This window comes from Protopterus annectens, chromosome 3.part0, assembly GCF_019279795.1.
Source record: "Protopterus annectens isolate FY-2018-M chromosome 3.part0, PAN1.0, whole genome shotgun sequence".
Taxonomy (NCBI): Eukaryota; Metazoa; Chordata; order Ceratodontiformes; family Protopteridae; genus Protopterus; species Protopterus annectens.
Window position 1 is genome coordinate 1,001,487,669 of NC_056731.1, and position 13,226 is coordinate 1,001,500,894.

Below are 13,226 nucleotides of genomic sequence, written 5' to 3' on the forward strand. Positions count from 1 at the left end.
TACCCTGCATTAGCATTGCAACATTTACATGTTGAATACAAATATATTAACAGGCATTCAGAGAAATGTACTACTATTTTATAGATAATCATATAAACACAATCTGATTAAAAAGTTTCACTTCTACTGTCAGTGGAAGAATTTTGTTTTTTTTTTTGTTTTTTTTTTAAGAAACGAACCAAAAATAAACACTGGCACAACATTTATTTAGAAATGAGGGAAAATAAATACTTGTACGGCTTTATAATCTGAATATATGGGACAAAAGGGCTATAGAAGGAGGGATATATATCAAAATTAAAACAGACACCACACACAACCATGACTTGCATAAAGCAACACAGGATCTCTACATGTGTAATATTTTTTAGATGTAGAAACAAAAGTTTTAAGGGATACAATGTTTTCCTGAATACGCTTTACTAGAAACTCTCTGAAGATGGAGATGCAGATTTTCTGATTTGACCCAAGATGAGATAACATTCTAACGACTCTAAACTGTTTACAAGTGGCGTCCCCCAGGGTTCAGTCCTGGGACCCCTCCTGTTCGGTATATACTTCTCAGAGGTACAGGCAAGCACAGGTGGACTATGGCTGACCAAGTTCACAGACGACTGCAAACTGAGGGCCATAATTGACTCAACGGCTGATACAGACATCCTCCAGAAGGGTCTCACTGAGATGGATACCTGGTGTCAAAATCATGGCCTCAAGCTAAATGCCAAAAGTGCACAGTCATCCCCTTTGGAAAAAATCAAAGTACCCGTGAACTACCACATACGTGGTAGCCCACTAAATACAGAAAATGTAACAAGGGATCTGGGGACCCAAGTAGATAGCAATTTCTCCTTTGATAATCACATTGCCAAGTTGGTTAGAAAATCCTTCTATGTGGCCCACCTAATCACAAAAGGGTTCGCATCTAGAACAAAAGAGGTCACTGTGCCCCTCTACTCATCAGACCCATCATAGAGTACAACGCCCCATTTGGGATGTACCTTACAAGACACCTGCAACAGCTGTAAAGACCAAAGTAGTACCTCACCAAGAGGATTACTGGCCTCAAACAGATGCCCTATGCAGCCCGACTGAAGAAACTCCAGCTGTACTCGGTTGCATACCGCTTACTCAGAGGTGATCTCTGCCTGACAGAATTGATGGACATGTTCCACCTAAAAAAAAAAACAAATCCCCAAGAGCCACACACTCTAGGGATCTAAACCTCACCACAACGATAAATAGGACTTGCTGGAGGGATAGAATCCTGTCCCAGAGACTCCCCATGCTTTGGAACAGGATTTCAATCTACATTAGGCAGAGCCCCTCACTAACACTCTTCAAGATAAACCTTGCCAAGTGGATGGGAAACAGAAAATTTACCCCGGGGATCACTGCAGTGGCTCTGCTGGACAGAGGCACAGGGAACTAATGACTCTGCTGGACAGAGGCCCAGCGAACTAATCTAAGGGGGAGGGGAAAGCTAACACATTCTTTTTAGGCTTACAGATGCCCTCGGCCAGATAGCCTAGTACTTACCTATGAACCTAAATAAAATCTAGAGTAAAACAAACTGCAAATAAGTTTGTCGGCAATATCTTAGCTTTTAATATTGAACTGCGTGTCCATTTTTCTATGCAAAACTATTACTTTTGCGTTTACTTCTATTTGCAAATTCATTTTATTGTGCTGATTTTTGATTTTCCTGGGCTGAACCTAAACATGGCCTATCTGGAGTAGGACTGTAGTGCATTTGACACATGAAAATTAAAAAAATAAAAATAAATAAATACAAACAAATAGACAAGCAAATAAATTAACAACCTTTTTCAAGATAACCACTTAATTTTTTTTGCCACTTTGGCTAAAGTCATTGCTAAAAAGGATCCACTATACATTTGGTAATACAACACAGAATTACAAAGGGTTACTGGCCAGAGAAAAAAAAATAAACAAAATGGGTCATACACAATCATTACACTACTATAATACCGAAAACTTAAAGTGAAGAATACAGGTGTACAATTAAGCAATAACCCATGGCTGGGTATGGGTAATGCTGGATTTACCCACGGTTGGTGTGGTTTGGTCACGACGGCGAAGCCCGAGTGACCAAACAAAGCCAACCACAGGTAAATCCAGCATTGCCTGCACCCAGCCATGGGTTATTGCTATTATACAATGACATTATTTAAGGAAAAAAATACTTACTTTTCTTAAATAATGTCATTGTATAATGCCTCCGTGCTGCTCTTCTGCAATTTTCCAGTATGCTGGGGCATTTCTGATGTACTGCACATGCGTAAGGGACTTGTGTTCCCACTCTTACGCAGTGCATCAGTGCTGTGCAGAGGTAGCAACAGAGAAAGGAAGATCTCCGTTGCTTTTTTTTTTTTTTTTTTTTTTTTTTAATTGAGAAAAAAAAGAAAGAAAGAAAAGAAATCGAGAAACTTAAAACGAATGAGGGAAACAGCGCAGACAAAAAAAGGACAATCCGGTACGTTCCTTTAATTTTTTCAGAACATACCTGATTATCCTTTTTTTTTTTTTTGTCTGCATCATTTCCTTTGTTCATTTTAGGTTTTCCGTTTTCTTTTTGGGAGGCAAAAAAAAAAAAAGTTAAAAAATCAGGAGCTATACTAATGGGAAAAGTCCGGGTGACCGAACCTTTTTCCATTAGTATATTTGGTTGGGCTGGCCAATCAGCGTGCTCGTTTTGGAATTTTGTATAATACCAATGTTACAATGAAATAAGCATTTTAGTTTAGGCCAGTGAAATTACATAAGGGCACACAGTTAGTGGAATGGTACTTTGTAAAGAAGCTTAAACAAAAAACATACTACAGACAGCACTAGAGTTAGCATGAAGTGGCAAGATAAAGAGCAGATCTGCAACACTGTATCAGGTGTGTCAACAACATGTGGAACCATTACCAACCAGAGGAGAAGCTCTGCATGACAAGTGGGGAAAAAAATGAAGGATTTGAGTTAGAAGAACAGGGGAATAGTTAAGACAGATAAGGAGATTCTCAATATAGATCATGATGGCCTGGGGTTACCTGTTTGAAGGAGTATTATAAAGCTACATAGATAAGGCTCATTATATATATATATATATATATATATATATATATATATATATATATATATATATATAATCTTAAAAGGTTACAGATCAGAGTAGAAAATTATTGTTATAATGAAACTGGAGATCTGGAATAAATTGAGAGAGAGTAGGACTTTGAATGCAGATCCTTAGGCAGAGCAACAACAGCAACCATGCTGAATATTATATACATAAAGGAGCAAAAATCATTCTAAGAACTAAGCCAGTGTGGGAACAAAGAAATCAGATTTTACCAAGAGAAATGTCTGCAAGTACAGCTATTTTGGGCATATAAAATATTGCTTTATAACTATAACAATCAACAAAAGGAGATTAGAAAAGATTGTGAAAAGACAGAATGGAAAACAATTTATAAAGGGACAATGAGGAGAACGTCTCAAAGGCTCCTACGAACGTATGCAACAAAGTCTTGCAGGTTTACACTTATTTCATAGAACCATTTGCAGAGGTATTTTACATCCCAAGTAGACTTCACAGGATTTTTTCTTAGGCAGATAGCAATTCTAGAGATGAGATAAGTAAAGAAAGAGGTAACTGGAAATACAAAGTACTGGCAGATTTTAAAAACTTCTCAACAGAATACTTTGGCTACCTTTCAAATTCCTTGCTCAAGTATTTGAGACAAAATCAAAAATATTGAGAAACAAAGATCAAACATTCCATACAAATTTTCAAAATTTCTCCAATTCACTTAAAAAGTTATAAGAACAACATATTTTGCATCAGCATGCCAATGTAACAGAAGTTTTGAATTCTACAAAGGTCATAAAAGAACTGGAGGTGAAATCCTTAGAAAAGGGATGGAACAAATTTGATTGAAATAAATAGAGTTCACTGGATGCAGAATAATGTCCAAGAGGATAAGCGAGGTTTAAAGAAAGCAAGAATTGATTAACTTATTTAACATTGAAGTGAACGTAATTTATTAAAAAACATGTATACTGTGTGGCAGATATAATGAAAACTGTTTTATTACCGATTGCTTTCTTTTCTTCTAACTTATGTTGCAGATTAAAATGTGATGACTTAATAAAGATGTTTATAAAAAGACAAGTAGGAGAAATAAAGCAAAAATGTAGGGAAACAAAACAACAATCAGCAATGTGCAGACAGCAAGGAAAAGTGATCATTGGGGAAAATATGTTCTTAAAGACTCCAGTTAAGATATGAAGCAATAAAGCAGCGCAGGCAAAAACTAACATTGCTGAAGAAGTACACAAGAAATATTAAGTGCCATAGCAAGGATGTATCACGATCACCACATGAGATTACTCAGTTATAGACACCTGTGCCACAAAGATGGATTAATGCACAGTTTGCAAGTACAAGCTGTATTACATGCCAGGTTTTTGAGATATAAAAAAATGCAACCACAATAAATAATTTCAAAACTTTTTGCACCTTTAATGTGACCTATAACCTGTACAATTCAATTGAAAAATAAACAAATCTGTTAGGGGAATAAATATAAAAAATAAAAAACATACAATAAGCTGGTTGCATAAGTGTGCACACCCTTAAACTAATACTTTGTTGAAGCACCTTTTGATTTAATTACAGCATTCAGTCTTCTTGGGTACACACCTGCCATCAATTAAAGACACTCTGATTAACCCCAAATAAAGTTCAGTTGGCCTGACATTTACTCAGTTGCCTGCTACAGCAAAAGATATGGTTCCCAGAGAGCTTACTGAGCATCAAAGGGACCTCATTGTTGAAAGGTATCAGTCAGGAGAAGGGTACAAAAAATTTCCTCAGCATTGGATATACCATGGAACACAGTGAAGACAGTCATCAAAAAGTGGAGAAATATAGGACAACAGTGACGTTGCAAAGAACTGGACGTCCCTCCAAAATTGATGAAAAGACAAAACAAAAACTGGTCAGGGAGGCTGCCAAGAACCCTACAGCAACACTGAAGGAGTTGCAGGAATTTCTGGCAAGTATTGGTTGTGTACTACATGTGACAACAATCTCCCGTATTCTCCATATGTCTGGGCTATGGGATAGGGTTGCAAGATGGAAGCCTTTTCTGACATAGAAAAACATCCAGGCCCAGATAAAATTTGCAAAACAATACATCAAGTCTTCCAAAAGCATGTGGGAAAATCTATTATGGTCTGATGAGACCAAGGTTGAACTTTTTGTCCAGAATTCCAAAAGGTGCATTTGATGCAAAAACAACACTTCGCATCACCAAAAGAACAGCATCCCCATGGTGTAGCATGGTGGTGGCAGTATCATGTTTTGGGGTTGCTTTTCTTCAGCTGGAACTGGGGCGGGTGGAGGGAATTATGAACAGTTCCAAATACCAGTCACTTTTAGCCCAAAACCTTCAGGCGTCTGACAGAAAGCTGAAGATGAAGAGGAATTTCACCTTTCAACACAACAATGGCCCAAGCATACATCAAAATCAATAAAAGAATGGCTTCACCAGAAGAAAATTAAAGTTTTGGAATGGCCCAGCCAGAGGCCAGACCTAAATCCAATAGAAAATCTGTGGGGTGACCTGAAGAGGGCTGTGCACAAGAGAAGCCCTCGCAATCTGACAGATTTGGAGCGCTTTTACAAAGAAGAGTGGGTAAATATTGCCAAGTCAAGATGTGCCATGCTGATAGACTCCTATCCAAGAAGACTGAATGTTGTAATTAAATCAAAAGGTGCTTCAGCAAAGTACTACTTTAAGGGTGTGCACACTTATGCAACCAGCTTATTGTACGTTTTTTATTTTATATATTTTTTCCCCTAACAGATTTGTTTTTCAATTGAATTGTACAGGTTATAGGTCACATTAAAGGGGGGGAAAGTTTTGAAATGATTTATTTTGGTCTCATTTTTTTTATATCACAAAAACCTTGCATTTTAACAGGGGTGTGTAGACTTCTTATATCCACTGTGTATGCATACATGTGTGTATATATACATATATATATATATATATATATATATATATATATACATATATATATACATATATATATATATATATCCACACACACACACGGGTTACTGACAAGTTGTTGAAAGACAACTAGTTGAATGTGGAAAAACACCAGCACAGCTGATGGAAAATCAGCTGACTGAACATGCTGGCAGTGTTTCTGTCCATGACTGTGGTACAGTAGGGATCAGGGAATTTGCCCACTACATTGCAATCTCAGAGTTGGTATATACAATTGGGGGGGGGGGGTGACATGCAGTACAGCTTGGTCCCTGTAAAAAAAAACAAACAAAAAAACATTTTTTTCTTTGACAGGCTGCTTATCGACAAGTTGTATTCAATCAGTTGCTTTTTGATAGACTGTACTTTCAATGACTTGTCAGACATCCATATATAGCTGTGTTATACATGAGCCATTTCCAATGTCAACAGGTATTCAAGAATGCATACCCTCACCTTTCTGAGTTTTTGTTCCACCTAATGCATATTACAGAGATAGTACAGTACATACACAGCCTGGCGTGTGTGACAAGTGTATTCTATTCACACGTCTGTGACCATTAGTACAACAGATCCAGGAGTCATCTCTATAAATATGTACTGTGCATCCAGGGCACAGCTCTAAATCACAATTCTGGTTTTCATATTGGAGCCCTACATAGCAAAGAGTGCCATCCTTTCTCCAGTTCTTGGATCTCAAGAAAGTTAATTTAGGACATTAGAAATCTCTTATGTGTGAGTGTGTTGCTGTCAAACATCCCAGTCTGAATTACAGCTGTGAGGGAGAATGTTGAAGCTCTTTGTTTTACTTAACAGTAAACATGGTTGACTTGTCACAGAGGTCACACATGCCCATTTTAAAAGGTGGCACATGGCATATCTTTAAATTCAATATCTTACAACCTTCAGGCATGAATGATGAGATGGTAATGAAATCTCTACAGTGATATGTATTAGAATCTCTGTCTTCGTGTCAAGTTCGCCTTCTTGTAGCACTAATTTCACCTTCTTGTAGCACTAATTTTCCATAATCGTGAAGTGTTACAGGCACTCTTCTGATTCAGTAAGCCATGTGAATGCAAGTCTGTAATTACCACACTGTCATTTGAATTCAGGTCCTGTAATTATCGCAAGGTTAATTTAAGTTCTAGTGTTGGTGTATGAAATAAAGGCTTGCTTCTTTTTTCCCCAATATGGTTTATTTTATCAGTTTAGTCTGATTTATGATCCAGCAGAGATTTAGCATTTACAGTTAGAAATTTGTTTACTATGTGCTCTGATTGCAACTTTAATTATTAAATAATTTATTTTTGCTATATTTATTCCCACTGTCTGCCAACCATCAGACCCTCTTTTGATTATGTAGTCCATTTATTTTCCAGACACTGGGGTGACACCCAGCAAAAAAGGACCATCACTGAAGCAGCCAATGAAGTGGGTCATTCAATTTTTTTTCTGATTATGGCTATAACCCCACTGTGCATGCCTAGTAGCATATTCGGGGTTTGGCATACAATGGATATCAGCAAAATCACGTCATCTGTAACAATGAGTGAGTCACCTCTCAGGACAGTCTGGCACCCCTTGAAACCAGCTCTCCTTTGGAGTCTCCAGACTTTACCAAGGAAACCTGTACCTTGGGCATGCACTCCTAACACCCTACTCTGGAGAAGAGGCAAGCTGGAGAAGTCACATACATCACTTCACTCCTCACTCACACCAAGCTCCACAGGCAGTCTATTTCTGCAAGTTGTGGTATGGCTTTGTTATGGGACTGCAATAGGAAACTGGTTGTTTTCCATTTACAGTCGAATTTTCATTGTGCTAGGTTTTTACGTTAGTGATGGATTGATATGCTGGGATTGATTATGTATGGTTCAGTCTTTCAGCATGTCGATCAATACATACATGAAATATACACATACATACACACTATATACGCAAACAAAACCATTCATACATACATACAAATGCACATATATCACACGTACATACCACATATATACACAAATACTTCACGCATGGGTAATAATGCCCTTCTAGCCCTCCTATACACCAGTCAAAACAGTCATTCCCATAATGTGTCCAAGTTATTCTTAAAAAATTCTAAAATAGTTTTTATAATTTAGTAGTTTGTTCCATGCATCAGTTACTCTGTCAGAGAACCGGTTAATACATTTCTCAATCCTATATAGTCTTATACATAAGTTGACTGATAATTGTCTACTACTTTTTGATAACCCCAAACATTCCCTTAGGCAGCTGTCTCTAAAATGCACTATATACCTGAATAAGGTCTCTCGTTAAATATTTGTTTGACACTGTACAAGTTTAGCTATTTAGTGTTTCACAATAACTTACATTTTCACACCCATGGACGCACTTGACATATTTCCACTCTTTACGATTTACTCATGCTTGTTTCCTTATACAGTTTCCATACTGCCATTCCATACTTTAGTTTTGGTCTAATGCAACATACAGTAATTTCATCATTTATGATGCTGAAGACTTTGTAAAGCTTCTTTATACAACTATAGTTTTACAACTACCATTAACCAGTTGGCTGATATGATTATAACAAAAACTCAAAGCTTGATCTATCCATATACTCAGGACCTTAAATGAATCTGCAGCTTCAATCACTGTATTAAATATTCACTCTTCAAGCTATGTCTCCCAAATCTCATATGCTTAATTTCAGATGTATTTATCAGCATATTATTCTCATGTGCCCAAATGGTCAATTTAGTCACATTTTTTGCAGACATATCCTATCTGTAACACTTGTAATCAGTTTTCCATTTTCGTGTCAGCTGTGTACAAAGTGCAGAACACCTCAGATAAAAACGATGTGAAAGATACAACCTAAACAAGAATGGGCCTAGGGCAGAGCCCTGTGGGGGACAATCTGGCTAACATAAAATTTCCCCAGTCCAGTTGCTGTATGATAACTGCCATGTCCTATTTGTAAAGCCATGCAGCTATCCATCTTACCAGGAGTACATCTAATTGCTCTAATTTAGTGTTTTGTGCATGACCCTATTGGAGGCTGTCTATATAAATTACATCACAACACAAGTTTTTATTTATAACTTTTATATTGTTATAGAACATCTTGTTACAAGTGGTTATAGATCTATTTTCAACATATGTATGCTTATATATAGTTTCAAGCCCAATTCTGACAATAATTTAACCAAAATAACATTCTTCTATTCTTTTTTCCACAACAAGAAAGTAAACTTATGGGTGTGTATGATCCTACATTTGCCCAATTTCCCTTTCCTTAAAGATGGGTTTAACAAGTGCACGTCTTCAATTTTGAGAAATTTCCCCAGACTTGTATTACCTAGTGAATAACTGACATAATGGTACCGAAGTTCATGCTGAAGTGTTCTCAGGTCATTATTACTAATTCCATTCCTTCCCTCTGCTTTAAGTCCAGTCTGTGAAGTCCTTTTAGAAATAATCTAATTTAACTTCAGTATCTAAAGTTACCAGGATGGTGCTAGGACACTTTATATCATCACCTTTGTGGAGTCAAACTGTTTTGCATGAAATTTTGTAAATATATCTATAATCTGGTGTGCTTGAGAATAAACTGTGTGCAGATTCTAAAATTTATCAGTCTGTATGGCTTTACTCTTGCCCTATCTTATGTCGCTATAAAATGTTTCCTACTATGCTTAAAAACTGAAGAAAACTTATACAAAAGATATTATTTTGATCTTGCCTCGCACTATGTTTAATTCCTCTGGCCACCTTATTTCAGTTTTCTAAGTTATAGTTTGACCCTGTTTCCATTTCTCACTCTCTTTATAAATATATATATATATATATATATATATACATATGTATAGTAAAGAGAGAGATAAATATTTATCATATATATATATATATATATATATATATGTGTGTGTGTGTGTGTGTGTGTAGATACATATATATATATATATATATATATATATATATATATATATATATATATATATATACACACACACACATATATATATATGTATATATAGAAAGAGAGAGATAGTTATTATATATATATATATATATATATATATATATATATATATATATATACATACACACACAAACACACACACACAGTAGTGTCTGACCCCATTAAATCTGCTATCCTAGAAGGTTTAGATAGTATAGCGGATGGTTCCTTTAAGGAGATTAACCCAAATCAAAGCAAGAGTATTTCAGTTAATGAGAGACAGCTGCACATAGGGTTATATATAGCACAGTGCACCAGTTCACAGACCCTATGCATCTGGGGAGAAAGCAGTCTGGAAGGCATCCCTTTATGGGAAGGGACATGACCCATGAGAGGAGAAGCCAGCTGATCTCATTACTCCCTGGGAAGAAGGTGAAACAGCTTTGCTGTTCCCTGTTAATGGAATTAAGCAGAGAGCAACTCTGCTGTCCAGAGGTCTATGTAATACTGTTTTACTTTTGCCTGCTGGTCTGCAAGTGTATTGTTTAGAAAGAAACATGCATCCAAGGGAAAAAAAAAGTTTGATGTATCCATCTTAAAGGTGAATTTAGTTTTTGCTGACCTGCATACTGACTTTTTGGTAAGAGCTATATTTTCAAAACCACCCTACATATCCTCTCTCAATGTGTCAAACACACAAAATAATGGAAAAAAAAATCACCACCTCAGTGCTGACTATACAAAATAACAAATGCAACAGTATTGCCTATCAAAACAAACAGCCAAAATAAAAAAATCAGCCAAACAATGCGTTTCTGGAAGGGGGGCCCAGCCTACATTCCTCCCAAACTAATATATACCAACTTTACAGTCTCCCTCAAACAGACATATGGAGAAAGCGAAACACCCAAAACAAAAAAGCACTACACACACACTGCACCAGCAGTAGATTCCTCTTACAAGCAATAACAAATAAAAGACAAGCAATATATCTACATATGCACATCATTGTAAAACAAAAACAAAATGCCAACCCCCCCCCCCCTCCCAAATGTAGCAAGCTGACCAAATCACATTTTGTATGAAGTGAAGTCAACATTTCCAACACTGGACATTTCATTACTTGGCAAAACGAGTCGACATTCTCACCTTGATATTAAGCACAACAAATGAATATAAATACATATGTGTAATATTTTATATATATATATATATATATATATATATATATATATATATATATATATATACATACATATAAAAAAGAGTGTGGTGTATGTATGTGTGTGTGTGTGTGTGTGTGTGTGTGTGTGTGTGTGCATGCCGGGGAGAAACCACTGAGAAATATGAAGACAAATACAGTTTTGTAAATCTGCATTTAATACTTTTATTACTAAAGGGCAATCCTGCCGGAGGTAACTTGACATCACTGCCAGCATACTAAAGCCAAAACCTTCTGGCACAACACATGTCTAGTGTGTGAAATGCAGTAAATATCAGCAATCAAAAACCCAGAAGCAAGATGCAGAAGATACCTTCCCCGGAATAAACACTGTCCAGCCACTAAAAATAAAGTGCAAGATTTCGCTGCTGAATACTCCAGTTGACCAAAACCGTCAATAAGGTTAAAAAACGAAACCAGGAATAATCCAAAGACAACGTATTTAATAGACAAAATCAACACCACAAGCGCTTTCGCCTGGTATTACCAGGCTTTATCAAGTGTAACAAATATTACTTTCACATGATATATTTAAAGTGCTTGGCTCACAACCATTGGTTAATTACTTAATGACATTGATTAATTATGTTGGCATCCATTGAATAAAATTAAAAAATACATAGAATGCATTGAGAAAAAACTTTATTATAAAATGAATACAAAACTTTTAAGTTAGGTTAAATTAAAAACTGTAACAGTCTAAATACCGATAACACTTCAAATAGTAAAAAAATAAAAAATGTTAAAAATGTACTTTTCAAAAACCAGAAGTCAAATATTGTCAACTAGAGGTTGAAAATGTCCAGTTTAAAAATATATGCAGTTAATATCAGCCCAGTGTGTTGCCCTATAGGAGCTACTTAAACTACAAACTAAATAAATGAAGCAAACGCAGAGTGGTTCGTGTAAAGCACCATGGCCAGAACCTGCCTAAGGTGCCAGCTGAATAAAGGAAGGGGGAAAAGGGAACAAACATCTAGAAGTGTGGCCTCAGACTGGAGAGGAATAAACAAGTAAGAGGGAGGGGGGGGGGGGAGGTTAGAAATGAACCTAGGGAAACTAGGTAGAATTCAAAGAACATTACTTCTAGCTTTAAGAATGCTGGCTAAACTTAAGTTGTCATTTAAGCCTGGGAATCTTGTCGCATTCAGTCTCAGTTTCCAGAACAATTCCCTTGAAGAAAGTGTAGTTTCCCAATCACCTCCTCTCTGGTCTGGAGAAACTTTTTCAAGGACAAAGAAACGAATGAACATGTTAGGACATACCAAGGAATGCTTGAAAAAGGCATTAGTGTCTTTTTTACTTTTGATGTCATAACTATGTTCGTATATCCTTCGTTTCAAAGCCCTTTCTGTTTTGCCCACATAGAAAGATGTGCAACCCTCACAAAAACCTAGGTATACCACGCCCGAGGAGTAACAAGAGTAATAATCACTAGCAGTTAAAGTGATGTTGCGAGCAGAGACGTGCACTTGGTGAGTGTTGGCAATGAAGGGGCATTGGTGACATCTACCACATTTGAATGTTCCCTTCCTTTTTTGACAGCTGGAATGTTCTGGCTTGTCCTTAGTGTTCGTGTTATGTTCAAAAATGCCCTTCAAATTGGTGTTCCTTTTTCTAATAAAGGAAATGCGAGGAGGAAACAAATTACTAAATTCCTCATGAGAGGTAACCACCGGCCAGAAAACCTTCATAGTCCTTTCTATGAAACCAGCATCAGCTGAATAGGTGTAAACAAAACTCTTGGAACTATTCTGGTCTGTCCTTGTTTGAGTTCTAGGGAATGGTGCTCCTGCACCTAATAATGATGGAAAACACTGGTCCCTTTTAATAAGAATCTCACTAAGGATGCTCTGAAAAAAAGCAGGTGGATAGCCTCTATCCAAAAATAGGGACCTGAGAAACTCTACCTCTTCCAGAAAGAAATTAGTAGTGCTACACATTCTGCAGGCTCTTACTAGTTCTCCCTTAATAATGCCTTTCT

At 36.6% G+C, this 13,226-nt stretch overlaps 1 protein-coding gene across 5 annotated transcripts in view; it reads right to left on the reverse strand.

The window, feature by feature from the left end:
• The window catches only part of ARHGEF6 (Rac/Cdc42 guanine nucleotide exchange factor 6), a 1,746,213-nt gene that overhangs the window by 1,315,335 nt on the left and 417,652 nt on the right, over nt 1-13,226 (reverse strand). The gene's annotated exons all lie outside the window — the stretch shown is intronic.